This window comes from Chionomys nivalis, chromosome 16 (assembly GCF_950005125.1).
Source record: "Chionomys nivalis chromosome 16, mChiNiv1.1, whole genome shotgun sequence".
NCBI classification, from domain to species: domain Eukaryota; kingdom Metazoa; phylum Chordata; class Mammalia; order Rodentia; family Cricetidae; genus Chionomys; species Chionomys nivalis.
The window spans coordinates 31433820-31448174 of record NC_080101.1 but is presented as its reverse complement, the minus strand read 5'-3'; the positions used below and the strand labels follow the sequence as shown (position 1 = coordinate 31448174).

At 36.5% G+C, this 14355-nt stretch overlaps 1 protein-coding gene across 3 annotated transcripts in view; it reads right to left on the bottom strand.

Annotated features, from left to right (window-relative positions):
• The window catches only part of Lingo2 (leucine rich repeat and Ig domain containing 2), a 1034729-nt gene that overhangs the window by 722991 nt on the left and 297383 nt on the right, over positions 1 to 14355 (bottom strand). Inside the window, exon 3 of one of the 3 annotated variants that reach the window (XM_057791061.1) lies at positions 4839 to 4951. The exons of the other annotated variants lie outside the window; for them this stretch is intronic. The gene's annotated coding sequence lies outside the window, so the exon portion shown is untranslated. The remainder of the gene's footprint in view (positions 1 to 4838; positions 4952 to 14355) is intronic. 3 annotated transcript variants of the gene reach the window in all.

Genomic DNA, 14355 nt, shown 5'->3' with positions numbered 1-14355 from the left:
GTGGTTCTCCAAGAACTAATTGTCATAAAAACAACAAATCTGAGTCCCATTTTTTCCCTCTGGCTCTCCTCATAGCATCCCTCACTCTTAAGGGTGTTCCTTTCATTGTAATGGTACATTGGGCTGTACCTTCCTAAATTACATTAAAGCAAAGTCTGAGGGTCAAATTCATGTAGAGTTCTATGCCTTAATGGCACTGTTTTTTTTTTTCTTTTTATTTTGCTCAGCTGACAGTCAAAGAAATTGCTGCTATCTGTGTTTGAAGGGGAAAAAGAGGAAAACCTGTGAAACAACTTTGCTTTATCACAAATGTGAAAGAACAAATCCTCCAGCTCAGGACAAGAACATCTTTCTGCCATGTGAGAATAATAACTGATCTTTTGGAAGTATGCAGAACATTTCCTCCTGGCTTTCAGCATTTCCTTTTTTCAAAATTCTCCTACTTTGTTGGTCATTCTTAAGTCTTTTCTTTTTAGTATGTCAAATCCTTTGCTTCATTATTAATGGTAGGGTTGTATATTTTCTCTTTTCTCTTTATTTGAAGGTTCCATAGGCTGAAATGCTTCCATCGTGTGAGGATTGGTGGCTGAATTCGAGCTGTCAGGTTTGGTGGTGAACAACTTTACTTGCTAAGCTATTTCACAGGCCCATAACTGAGAGATCTTTATAACACTTTTAATCTTTATCATTGCCTTTCAGACATATCAAATTTATGTTATCCTCAACCATAATATAAACCTGTCTATCTATATGTCTCGGTATAATTTGGAAGACATTTCTCAGTATCTGTATTATTCTTTTTATTCTGAATTTAGCTTAAAGCTAAATTATCTAATAATCAGAATATATAAATAACCATATAATTACTTTTGCCTTTTATATTGCGCTTTTCAATTTCTATGGCAGCACTCATCATTTTCTTATTTCTCTTTTGTTATCCATTCACTAATTTTCTGCTCTTTAACTTTTCAATGAAATCCATGAGAACAAGAAACTTTCCTAGGTTTTTTAAATCTACCACACGAGGGATGCATAGTGGACAGCATTCATTGACTGTCTAAGTAAGCGTTAGTTTCTGTATGCTTTTTAATCATTCCACATGAAATCAAACTCTTTTAAATTCATTGCAGTCAATTTTAAACCTTTAGTTTGATCTTGTGATAATTTAGAGGGGGTTTGTACCAATCTTTCTACAACAAATTTGCATATGATTAGAATGGGATTCATTATGTAAATATATATTTGTTAAAAAAATACAACTGAGGTAAGAACTAAAGAGAGACGAGGGGGTATATGCCTAGCTAAAATATATACTTTAGTATTACTATGTGATTATCTGATAGCACTTTCAAATGACTCTCAATAAATAAATATTTTCATTGGAAATGACATAGATGATACTTTTTTCCATTAATGAATTCATTTGAATGTAAAAAGTGAAATGTAAATTTGCTTCTTTTCAAACCCATCTTTGGTGATGTGCAATCATTTCCTATTGTTCTGGGTACATCATAGTTAAACTATGCCCTATTCACCTGACAAAATCAGGTTTCTTACAGTATGAAGGCTGTCTGTGTAAATCTCTATGCTTAAGGGCTCATTTAAATACTCATTGGCAAGTCTATTACCACAAAGTATCATAATCACACACACACCAGCACAAAGCTAGTATGTGTATCTGTCGCTTACCAACTCTGAAGAGTCTAACACATTCTCTGAAGGAGCAAACTCTACAATAGGGAACTAATTTCTCAGGAATAGCTACTTTTCATTGTTTTCAAGGTTCATGCTTCAAGACCAAAGTTGTTCATGCTCTGGAAATAGAGGGAAAGGGGAGAAATGCGTCCCCTGTAAACTAGGATTCCAGCTATATCAAGATTGTGAAAAGGGTACATAAGGCACACAGGAAAGATGTACCTGAGGCTGATCAGTGAATCTTTGTATCCAATGCACGCCATGGACAGTGTTGGCTTTTATATTGATATTTATGACTGAGATTTCTATTGATTCTAAGTTCTAAAAAACAAAGAAAGAATTCTGTGTCAACACAACTATGGACAATTATACTGAAGCCCTGTACTCTGCCTGCTATGTTACAACAGAGTCGACCTTATCATTTACCCTTGAATACTTTGCATATTGCAAAGGTTTCTACTCTTGTAATGAGTATTGCCAGAAGAATGAGAGATGACTTGAGTCCATTGATTCTTTACTCCTTTTCCTTCCTTTCTTTCTTTCTACTTCTTTGATTTCCTTACTTGATAAATATTTAAGGAGCATGAACATTCTATGTTGTCAGACATGGAAAATATAGCAGAACAGGATCAGTCAGTGATTCTATGGTCACAAAATAAATGAGTAAATTAATAAGGCAATTATGTTTCATAGTAAGAGGCATAAACCAAAGGATCCAGATAAAAACAAATGGTCTAACAATCGGATGAGTCTAGGTTCTAAGTCAAGGAGGGCAGCTTCTAAACTCAAACAGGGAAAGAAAGAAGAATGCAGACATACAAAACTGAATTATAATATTCCTCTGAAGGGGACATGAATGCCTAGAAGCAGAAAGTGTATTGTATATGAGAAATGGAAGGTCATTATGATTATAGAAAATTTATCATAGGTATAATATGAAAATGTGAAGAGATGCAGGATAAAAATATAACTACCAGCTGATACATGAGCAGTATCTATAGAAAATAAGCCAAGCATAGGATCAAGAGTATTTCTTCCGATGTGTCTGTGTAGAATGCTTAAAGGGTACCAAGGAATCAAGATTTTCATAGGAAACAGCACAATGTCATTTTCTGTTAACAGGACTGATATTGAGCTCAGAGCCAGGCTCTAATAATAACACAAACCCACACATAACCAGAGGAAATCACACACATAGTCAACTTTGAGGTTCAACCCAAGCTCTAAGTCGTCCTGGGTGATCTCCAGGGCCGATTATGCATGACCACAATTGCTAGAGATTCTAGCACAAAGACATAAAAAGAATATGAATATGGAGGTAGGCACTTACAATTAGGTTAATTTTTATAGTTAGAGATAGTTTTAGAAAGGAAAACAACATCCTCTGGTATGAAATTTGGTGTTTGTAAATCTGCTTACAATGTTAGGAAAGTTTAAACAATCCAAGCAATAGTTCTATCATCGATAAAGCACATGATTAAACTTAACTAGTCTTCAAACTTTCCATTTGCTTTAACAAAGTGGCAAAATGCAATAAGGTATTGGATTAGAAAAAAGTAAGAAATGGTGCCTCCGGGTTACTTAAAACAGGAAATAAACAAATTCAAAGAACCCCCTTCAAGCCATAATACAAGCCAACCTTCACACACTATCAGAAGTCTTCAGACATGTATGATGAAAGTTACAGTGTCTATATATAGCTAATGAATAAACTCTCATAATATGACTCATAATTGTGATTCCCTCTAAAAAGGTCTATACTTATATTAGATTTTCTTAAAAACAAGATACATATGTCAAGAGGAAAAATAAAACACATTTTTAAAATCTACTTTTTTTTGTCTGGGATATGAGTCTAGGAATTCATTGTAGGAGCAATGACATTGTTTGCTGAAGCACTTATTATTTCTTTGCGTGGAAATTGGGCAACAGCATAATTTAGAAATTGATCAAGATGAATAAAACCGGGGAACTAAAATGAAATGCTAGGTACATTCTGAAACCAAAATTGGAGTTTTACTTTCATTTGAATTCCAAGGAAATGGAAGAAGTGCCAAACCATGATACAGTCAGCTCAAGTAAAAACTTTAATCACCATAGCACTGGAACTGGACACCATCAAGAGCAACTAATGCCATCTTCTTAAAAGGATGACCTTAACCCATAGGAAACTATTGTAATTATCAGAGCCTGTAGGGACCTGAAGTGTCGCTGTCAGGGTCACTTAGCTTATCAAGGATCATTCCTATCAAACACATTTATTTTACTAATATCAGCATAGCCAGTTGACCGTTTGACAAGCATTATCCCTTTTACTTTGTCACTGACTCTGCATAGCAGAAGTGACCACAGAAAGCAAGAGTGTGTAATAATGTTCAAAACATTACAATAAGTGATATTGAATAATTTACCTAAAGGCATGATATTTGAGGAAATACTTACGCTTCAACTTATTTAAATAATACACAATATACATGCACTGAAATATTAAGTCATTTTATTAATGGGCACAACTTATATGATTTCTAACTAGACTTAAAAGATCGGTGTGTTCATGCCTGTAATTCCAGCACTCAGGTGTCAGGAAGACAGCCACAGTTTTCAAGAGCAGCTTCACTCGTGCAGCAAGGTCAAGACCAGCCTAAGCTACTCAGTAAAAACGTGCATCAGAAACTTAAAAAATAAAAATTAAAGTTAAACTAAACATACTAACAATGTTATTATGTATAAAATGATAAACAAAATGAGAAATCTTCAGAAAGTCTTAGTCTTCCTAACTTGGAATACTTTTTAGATTATTTTCATGAACATGAATTGTAGCAACAAAGCTAGTAGGATGCATTGGACATAGTCCTTTCACTTCTGTGTTTTCTCCCCTCCTCCACCCTCAGTTGTACACACACCAGGGACCCAAGCCACTGAAGACAACATGTATATATATATATTTATCCATATCAATATCTATCTATATGTATGCCACATATATACAACACCATACAAAATATACTATGTTATATAAGTGATTACACATACACACACACACACACATATATATATAGTATTGTGTATAATATATGGAATAGATATGGGCCATACATAGAAGAATTATCTAGAACAAGTTTAGAGCATCAAGATATATCTACCTTCTCAAGAGACGTTAGATCCCTCACAACTTCTCCACACTGGAAAACGTCGGGGCTGAGACTCACAATAGGATGCAGGGTGTTGCAGGGGTTCTCTGGTGAGGAACTCCTTGCTGTGGGTGTGTTGGGGTACACACAAAGATGTAGACAATATTTCATCAGATGAGTCATTAAGGAGAGAGAAAGAACAGACACATACAAAGTACTCTTTTAACAGCTAAGTTTATTCATTACCTTTTCTTCAGGAGGCATTGATCTTGTTTCCCCTGAGCTACTTTCTAATTTTTTCCCCATCTCTAAAGTGCCAACTTGAAATAGTTTGCTAACATATTACCTTATGAATGTATTATATTTTTCAGTGTTCAAATTCTTTTAAATGCCTCCACAGAGCTAAATGAAAACACTTTGATGTCTCCTTTTCCTTTTAGCTTTTTCATTCTCTTCCAGATGTAACATAAAGTGTTTTATTTTCTTTGCTGTATAATGTTCATCCTTATTTTATTTACTTGTTTAGTTTTGTATTTGCTCGCCCTTTTAAAAATCCAATTTATCATGATAGTAATAATCTATGTTCACAAACACACATGTTGCTAATACAAAAATCTCTACTATTGCATAATTTATCAATAAACTAAAATTTCTTGGTAGTAAGAGTTACACAAACTAATAGCATACTGCATCTAGAATAGCTTGAGTTATCTAGCAAACTGAGAATTTTCAGATGCCATGAGCACTTGACATCCAAAAATATCCTATATCAGGGAGGAGGTGAGGTTGATCAGTGAAGGCTTCTCTCCAGAGGCCAAGCACTGAAATGCACAGCATCATTCATAATTGATCCTGGCAGGAGAAAAACACAGCCAGACATTTAAGATGGCACCAGATGGATTTTTTTTTTGTCTGTAAACTAACACACTGAGATGATCGCATTTAAAAGCCAGGCATTGTTTTAGGAGGATTTTCTAAAATTTTTGGATTTGGTGGAGATATGAACCATTACTAAATTCAGAAGATACAGATGGATAGAAAAATGCCCCTTATTTCATGTCAAAGAAAAGGAATGCTTCTTATTCAAATATATTCACTTGCTAGTATTTCACTCTGAGAATTATACCCTATCTCTTAACTGTGTTTACTTCTAGCAAATTTACTTATAAATAATTTTCTGAAATATTCACATAACAATAAAATATAAAATGGACCATCTCTCTTAATAGTCTTTATTTAAACAAATTAAGGAAAAATCATCTTGATGACATAAAGTTGGTCATTAAGGATACACTATGAATCTATCAGCAAAGGGATGGATGTGGCATTAGAACTGGAAAAGAAAAAGTGATGAAGGGGGTATCATTGTTTTAAGGACCAAAAGGGAAGACAAGTGAAAAGTAAAGCCAGGACACCAAGAAGTAAAATAATGTGAAAGCCACAGTATCACACAAAATAGATTAATTCATTTGGAAAATGATATTGAGCATTAGAAGTTTTTAGGCCAAGTAGTTGTTGAGCTAGGGAGAGAGATCATTGTTACCACTTTAAAATTCTTCTATGGTGAGGTCCAACCAATTGAGGTAGAAACTTTAGTTTCTAGAGGAAGTAATCTGAGGCCTAGGTGGAGCACACTATACACAGTCTCAGAACCCAGCAATAAAGGGAAAGTGAGTCATGAGACAAACAATAAAGAAACATTTGCTAATGTTAGGTGTTTGTTTTAAAGATGGAATAGATATGAAGAGTTTAGGCATTCAAAAAATTCATATTGAGAGAGGTCTTTAATCTACAGAAAACATGAAGAAGACTGAGCTTGACACAAAGGCAGAAATTGATAGACAATGAAAATGAATGGTTACCATGTATGTGTGTGTGCATGTGCAAGCAACACATACGTATGTGTACACATGTGTAGATGTGTATGCATATGTTTGCATGTACAATGATGTGTGTATGCCTGGGGAGGCCAGGTATAGATATTTGGTATGTTCCCTGACAATCATTATCAACCTTATGAAATTAATTAATTTATTTTGAGACAAGGTCTTTTCTTGGCCTGAATTCATCAATTCAGATAGAATGAGATTCTCCTGTATCTGCTTACCTAGTGCTTGGTTTCTAAGTGCATGTTGCCATACTTTAATTTTACACAGTATCTGAATTCAGGTACTAAAGCTTAGCAGTTAGTATTGTACTGATCAGGCCATTTCCCCATTCCAAATATAATTATTAATAGAAAAACATTACTTTCCTAAATCCATCTGACTTTTGACTGGAGCTCTCCATAAATTTGAGAATTTTATTTGTCTTTACTAACCTATAATATCAGAAAACCACAACTGGTATTGAAATAACATAAGAGAGAAAAATAACTTGTAATAAATTTCTCCTTAATTTAAAGTAACTTCTACCACTGCCAAAACTTATAAAATGAAATTTGGAAATCTCTAAATTTGGCTATTCAAAGGACACCATGTGCTTTATCTCATTAAGGACTTTTCTTATTATTCCCACAATTTTCCTAAGTCTTATAATAATTTGCTAGTACATTGAATTGTATTATAATGCTATATCACATACATGATCTTATCTAGAATTTAATGAACTGAATTCCCATCTTGGCATTGATGATATTCAATGGGAAACCTCAACTGGGGTAATTGTGGTTCCACAGTATCCACGCCAGGGAGGCAGCCTGAATTGCTTACATAAAGGCTAAATCTCACTCATATATCATCACTCACCTTTAAAAATTCAATATAGGATTCATTGTTATATTTTTCAACCTCATTTTCCTTTGAAAGTGGGAATTAAGATATTCTTTGTAATTTAAGCAAATTGTGGGTGGGAGCCCTAACTTACAATTGGCCAGAAAGTTCCATTTAGTATGCCATTGAATAATAACCTTCATTCATAGTGGCTAATTTTACATCTGAACAACTGTAATATCCATTATTACAAGGGGTCCCTGCCTCTACTAATTTTACTCTTAATTTTTTTTCTCTGAGACTATTTTTGCCAAGCATCATAGAAGTTGCCTGGCAACTGCTAAGAACAAATTCAAAGAAAGAGAGGCGATTTAATAAAGAATTCAGACACAATCAAAGTCTTGTTGAATGAATAATGTATGTGTTTTATTCAGAAAAATACTGTACCTTGAGCCTCTTGAAATTAAATAGATAATAACTTATTGTGAATTATGTATAATTAATAAAAAAAGTGTAGCATTGGATGTAACAAAAAAAAACCAATAAAGCACTTAAGAAATGGTCTCCCTTCTATTACATTACAGTGTGCGCCACTATTAGATCACAGAGCTCTTTAATGTATTATCCTCACAAACAACATTCCTTAGAAATTTGTCTGTGGTTGGAGGAAGCCAATAAGAAAAATCATACTTTGTTTATCATGGCAACAGAGAACATTACGGGCTTTGGGATTTAGTAGTTTCGCAGGTTTTGGTGCAGTATTACAGATTGCAGAGCCATTAAACTGATGGACGGTTATCAATAGCAGCTTTCAGGACAAAGGCTCGTGAGAACACTGAGCTCAGTCTTTCCAATATAGGAAATATTTTAGTTTAAGGTTAGAGACTCAGGTAGATGTAAACTTTTATATACATAAAGATATTCTAGATATAGATTGCAGGCTAGTTTAGCAGAAAACAAAACACAGTGGTTAGCAAGGGAGCTGCTATCACTGAACTTCAGAATGCAGGTCATCGAAACAAAACTGTGAATGCCTTCAATTTCCTCTTCTTTTGGGCCACGTTCTCTCTAGAGTATTGTCTTTCCTCAGTTCAGCTGCCTAGATGGTAAAAAGTTACCACCAACTGAGTCCAAGACTCAGTGTTCCAATACCAAAGACAAACTGGATCTCCTGTCTCCCCCAGTGTAATATTCATAAGATTAAGGAAGCACTTGAATTTCTCAGGATTTTGTTACAGAAACAAGACGGCTAAGTATGGGCCTATACTTAGGTTGCACCCAAAGGAACTGAACACTGCAATGAAGGACAGGTAGTACACTCTCAACCACTTTTATTTGATGCTTTTTGCTGGTTCTCTCCTAAAGCACTTTACTCTTCCAATTATTTACTTTGTAAGTAAGGGAGGGGCAATGCGGAGTTCACACGTATGACTTTGAAATTACAGATCAGTTTAGAAGGCAATCCTTTCATGGAAAGTCATACATAAAACTTGTTCTTTCTTCTAGATTTGCATTTTGTCCCCTCTTCTTATCCTGTCTGAGACAATGAAGGGCAGGATTAACTACTCAGAGAGCAGTGGTGTTGTTCCTAAAGCAAAAGACCTAGAGAATAGTTCATAGCTAAGGTAGATCCTCTGGAGCAAAGAGAATTTAATTTACTTGTCATATTAACTTCCCCTTTCAGGTATCAAATCATTCTAGTATTAGTATATAGGAAGTGATGGGCTGCTCTTGGGGCTCTGTGCCTGCCAATCTTCAAAACTGAACCTTGAAAAAAAATGAACTTTCCAATGTGCACTTTGAGTAGTAATGCAGACAAAACAAAACTCTTATGTCATGCCACCTCAGGAATTAATAAACTAAAGAATATTAATAGAAGCACTTACTAGCTCCTAATTCCTTCTGTATATCTCAAACAGCTTCCACCCTTTCATGATTAACCATGAAATGGCAACACAGTCACTGTCCACACAAATGCATGCATAAACATTCACTTGTTTTACTATTGGTAGGGTTTTGACAGGTTTTGACTGGTCTTTCTTAGTGTCATCACTGTATCACTGAATAATCAGCCACACTAGTTTCTCACAGCTATGTGCCGAAAATTCATTTTGTATGGAGTCTGCCACAGATTTTATAATTTGGTGTTCTTTCAAAATCAAATCTGAAAGTTTCATTCAGAACTTAATTGGTATGAACTTGGCCTGAATCTCAGCATGTCTTCATTTGTGTTATTGGTTCTCTTGAAGCTTTCCTCTTCTTCCATGGGACTTTATAAATGGATATTTCTCTCCTGCCTGTCAGTTCCCAAACAACCCTCAGAGGCCAAACAATTTATAACTAATTATTATTAATTAGCTCTTATTACTTAAATTAACCCATTTCTTTTATTCTATACTTTACCATGCATCTCGTGGCACGTTACCTCACATCTTGCTTCTCTGGTGACTGCTGGAGTCTCTCTGACTCCATCTTCTTTCTCCCTGTATCTGTTTGGATTTCCTGCCTAGTTATATTCTGTCCTGCCAGAGGCCAAAACTGTTTTCTTCCTAACCAATGGTAATCAAACATATTCACAACAAACAGAAGGGTATCCCACATCAAAGATGCTTAATTATCCATTATTGGAGGAGACACAGATGGAGTCCAGAGCACACTGGCATCATATCTGGGGACTGCTTCAGAGGGGTTATAGTCACTTCCCTAGCAGTGTTCCATATGTCTTCTAATTGATGTCTGATGTGTGATTGACTTAACTCAAACGTAAGATCTAAATTCATGACTCAATGAATGCTGAAAATTCATAGAAATATATTGGTTCAATGGGTCTTAAACCTTTATCTTCAGCTTTGTCTTCCGTAAAATCAAGATATTGATTGGAATCATAAAAAATGTGAGGGAAACATCGATCAGTATCTAATAGAAACTATATATTCAAAATAAAAAACAAGAATATTTTAATCCAATGAATTTCAAGAAGACTGCTCTTTAGGCGTTTATATTGACAATCAGAAAGTTCTATTCCTGTACTGCTGAATAGGGCAAGAGGGAGACAAGTACAAGTAATGGACAGTTGAAATGTGGTTTTCAAAACTAAAACAAAAAAAAGTATTAAAATCTTAGTTTCAGTGTAAGTGGCCATGTGGCTAGTGAGTAGGCAACAGGAAGTTCTCACAGTAAACTGTCCAAGAAGTGATCAGTCCTCTCTATCTACTACTTATAGAATACAACAGCTATTGCATATAATAGGGACTTGAAGATGTTTAGTGATAAGAGTCTGGGTGGGTAGAGGTAGATAAAGGAGATTAAAGGAGGTAGATAAAATGGGAGAAACAGAAAATTACTCCTTGCTCAAAGAAATCATAACACATTGATTTGAAAATTAAAATATGAGCATCCTGCTCAGTGAATGTGTATTTTAAATCAAATGTGAAAATTCTGTGTGGAAGATCAACATTAAATATAAGGAATATAAGGCAAGGTTTTGATCTTCTAGCTTCAGAGAATAGAAAAACTAAAAATAAAAAAGGATATAATTAATGATGGCTTTGAGCTCTAAGAATTTTCTTATTTCTATACACAGAGACAATTCTCAAGAATTAGTGTAGTCCATCTTGGAATTGCAAGCAACTTATCCATTCTTCACTAATGCAGCTGCAGCCCCCTCTGAAGTTAATGACTTCATGGGGGAAAAGCTCAGAAAAGATGATAGAGGAGTAGACAGGGTAGAGAGTGGTGCTAACCTAGAAGTCAGGAGCCTACCTCATAGACTCCAGCCCCACAGCTACAGGACCCACATCTACATCTTGCTTTTCCTTCTATTCTTAGTGAAGGGGGTTAGAGAGGTCACTCTTTCAAGGAGAGGAGATTAACACAAAGCATTATTTTTCACTCAAGTGTACCACCCCTGAGGCTACATCATTAGGTCACTTGCTTTCAATAAATTTCTTCTAACATGATGAATACTTTAAAGTTCGAGGTAGAGACAGAGTCTCAATTTGGAGCAACGGTCTGAGCTCCTAAGGTCCAAATGAGGAGCAGAAGGAGGGAGAACATGAGCAAAAAATCAGGACCACGAGGGATGCACCCACCCACTGTGACAGTGGAACTGATTTATTGGGAGCCCACCAAGGCCAGCTGGTCTGGGACTGAATAAGCATGGGTTGATTCTGGACTCTCTGAGCATGGCGGACAATGAAGGCAGATGAGAACCCAAGGACAATGGCACTAGGTTTCGATCCTAATACATGAACCGGCTTTGTGGGAGCTTAGCCTGTTTAGACGCTCACCTTCCTGGAAGTAGATAGAAGACCTTCGTCTTCCCGCAGGGCAGAGAATTTGGACTGCTCTTCAGTATCGAGAGGGAGGGGGAATGGTGTGGGGGGAGGAGAAGAGGAGTGGGGGGAGGGGGAGGGAAGTGGGGGGAGGGGACATTATTTGGGAGGAGGGGAGGAAAATGGGAAACGGGGAGCAGGTGGAAATTTTAATTAAAAAAATAAATAAATAAATAAATAAGCTAAAAAAAAAACTTACAAAGAACTATGTTGACTTTGATTTATCACTATTTTTTTTAAAAATCCCCCAAGAAAGGCACACAAGATCTCATAAAATAGTCAAAAATGTCAAGATAGAAAATCATATAGTAACAAAGCAGTTTTCCTAGGCATTCCAAAATACTGGAATAAGGTGATCTTTGGCTAGGAATGGATGTATGCCGAAGAGAACTTCCCCACATAGGGGAAGTTCAACAGGAAAGAGAAGACAATTAAAATAAAGACTAGGCTACTTAATAAGACTATGTTACTGAATAAGAGCCAGTTTCAACACAAAGCAAGAACAGCCTTCAATTTCCTTTGTAGATGACTTAAAAAGTTCAACCAGTTCAACACCTTAAAAACTGCATGCCAGCCAATCTCACATGCATCTATCCCTCAAAGTACGAGATAAGAGTAGAAAGAAAACATCAGGTTTCATCACGGAGTCTATTATATATGTGATTGCATGGGTAATTTTAAAAATCAGGACAGATCACTTTAAAAATGATTTGCAAAAAAGTCTGGCAAATATAGCTGGCAAATATCAACAAAAAATGAAATGGATCTCTCACTCTAGATGCAGCTGAAAATAGCAGTCCTGGGGCCATTGTTAAGTCACAGAGTGGGCACAGAAAATTGGAAGTCTCCCCAGTTTTCACTCTCCGAGAAACAGTAGGGGTCCTGGCTAATAGAGCTCTGAATATTCAGTGAAGGCCAATAATAAGTTTGCCACAAAAACATAGCAGCAGTCCCAGCTGCAAGAGCACTACAGGCTTGCCAGCCAGGGTACACCGTACCCACACACGCCCTCGGGAAACGGTGGAGGAAACACCATCTTCATAAATGAGCCTACAGGACTTTCTTTTTGATAATTCTGTCACAGAAAGGATGAACAATGCACAATTTTCTTCACTGCTGCTTTTATAGCAAGTATTTTAATTTGCCCAGGATCCCTGGGAATCTGTGACTATCTATCTGAAAGAGGAGCACACAATGCTTTATATTCATTGTCAAAAAAAGAAAGAAAGAAAAATTGCCAAAGTCACACGGATTGTACACAAACAGGTAGCCCTTCTGTACAAAGCAAGCATCACACAGTGACTGGCCAGGGGCACACCTGAGTAAAGCTTCCAATTCTATCCCATTCTTGTTACTCTCAGTATGTTCTTGTTCCTATGGATATTTGAGGCGAATGTTCCTTTGGACTTTCACCTATGCAAGGCATTGGGTAAAGGATGAATAGTAGTTGTGCTGAAAGAATATTATTTTAAAAAGGCATAGCAACAGCAACAAGGCTCCTCCTGATGGGACAGCCAACCCAGGAAAAGCTTGAGAAGGTCTGAGGAATTATTCAGACAGTGAGGGCAGTTTGTAAAAAAAGAAGTTGTTGATAACTTCAGCCCTGGAACTGGAGAGCTCCAGGTATAACTGCAACTGACCCACATCAGTGCAGTAAAAGATAAACACTTGGAAGGAGTGCCTGGGAAACATGCTCTGGAGTTTAGGACCGATGGGGCTCCCTGACTTCCCACCTACAGACAACTGAAATGGCCTATTGCTTTGGCAGAATGTGCAATCCAGCGAGGAGAGCACGCGTGGCGTAAAGCACTCGGGACTACAATGTGGGAAAGTATTCCCTTTGTTGCTCTCTGGCCCTGGTTTCTTCGGGAACTCTGTGACACACAGAAAGTAGCAGATGGAGAAGTAGTCATGAACTGCCCAACTGCACGTGTCAATCAAGATAACAGTCATTAATGAATTACAGAGGATGCTGGGTGTGGTTGGACTGAGGAAACAACAAGATTTCAGAAATGGCACCCAAATGTCAGGAGAAGACGGGGTAAAGCAGGACACCACATTTTCAAAACAGCCTCCGTGAAACAGAGACTGCGAGGGGCAAACAGGAGCATCTTCAACCAGGGAAGGACAGAGACACTTCTGAATGACTCAGATGAAAGGATCCTTTTTTCCTTATCTCCTATTCCCTTCATGGACCACTCTCATTTGAGCTTGACTTAGAAAACACAAGATTATTACACCTTAGTGCAGTGAAACAAACTCCTCTCTACCTCTACTGAAGGATTTTTACTATAAGGCAGAGGAAATAATAGACCTTTACCACCTTGCACTCCAAGTTCATCAGGAGATAAATCTGGGTATAGGAAAAGAATAGATGGGGGAGAGGGTAATAATTGCAAGTGATAATGGAGAAAATGTAAACCTTTTACAGTAACGCAATAACTTTTACACTATGAAACAGTCCTATTGGTGTGTAGAAACTTT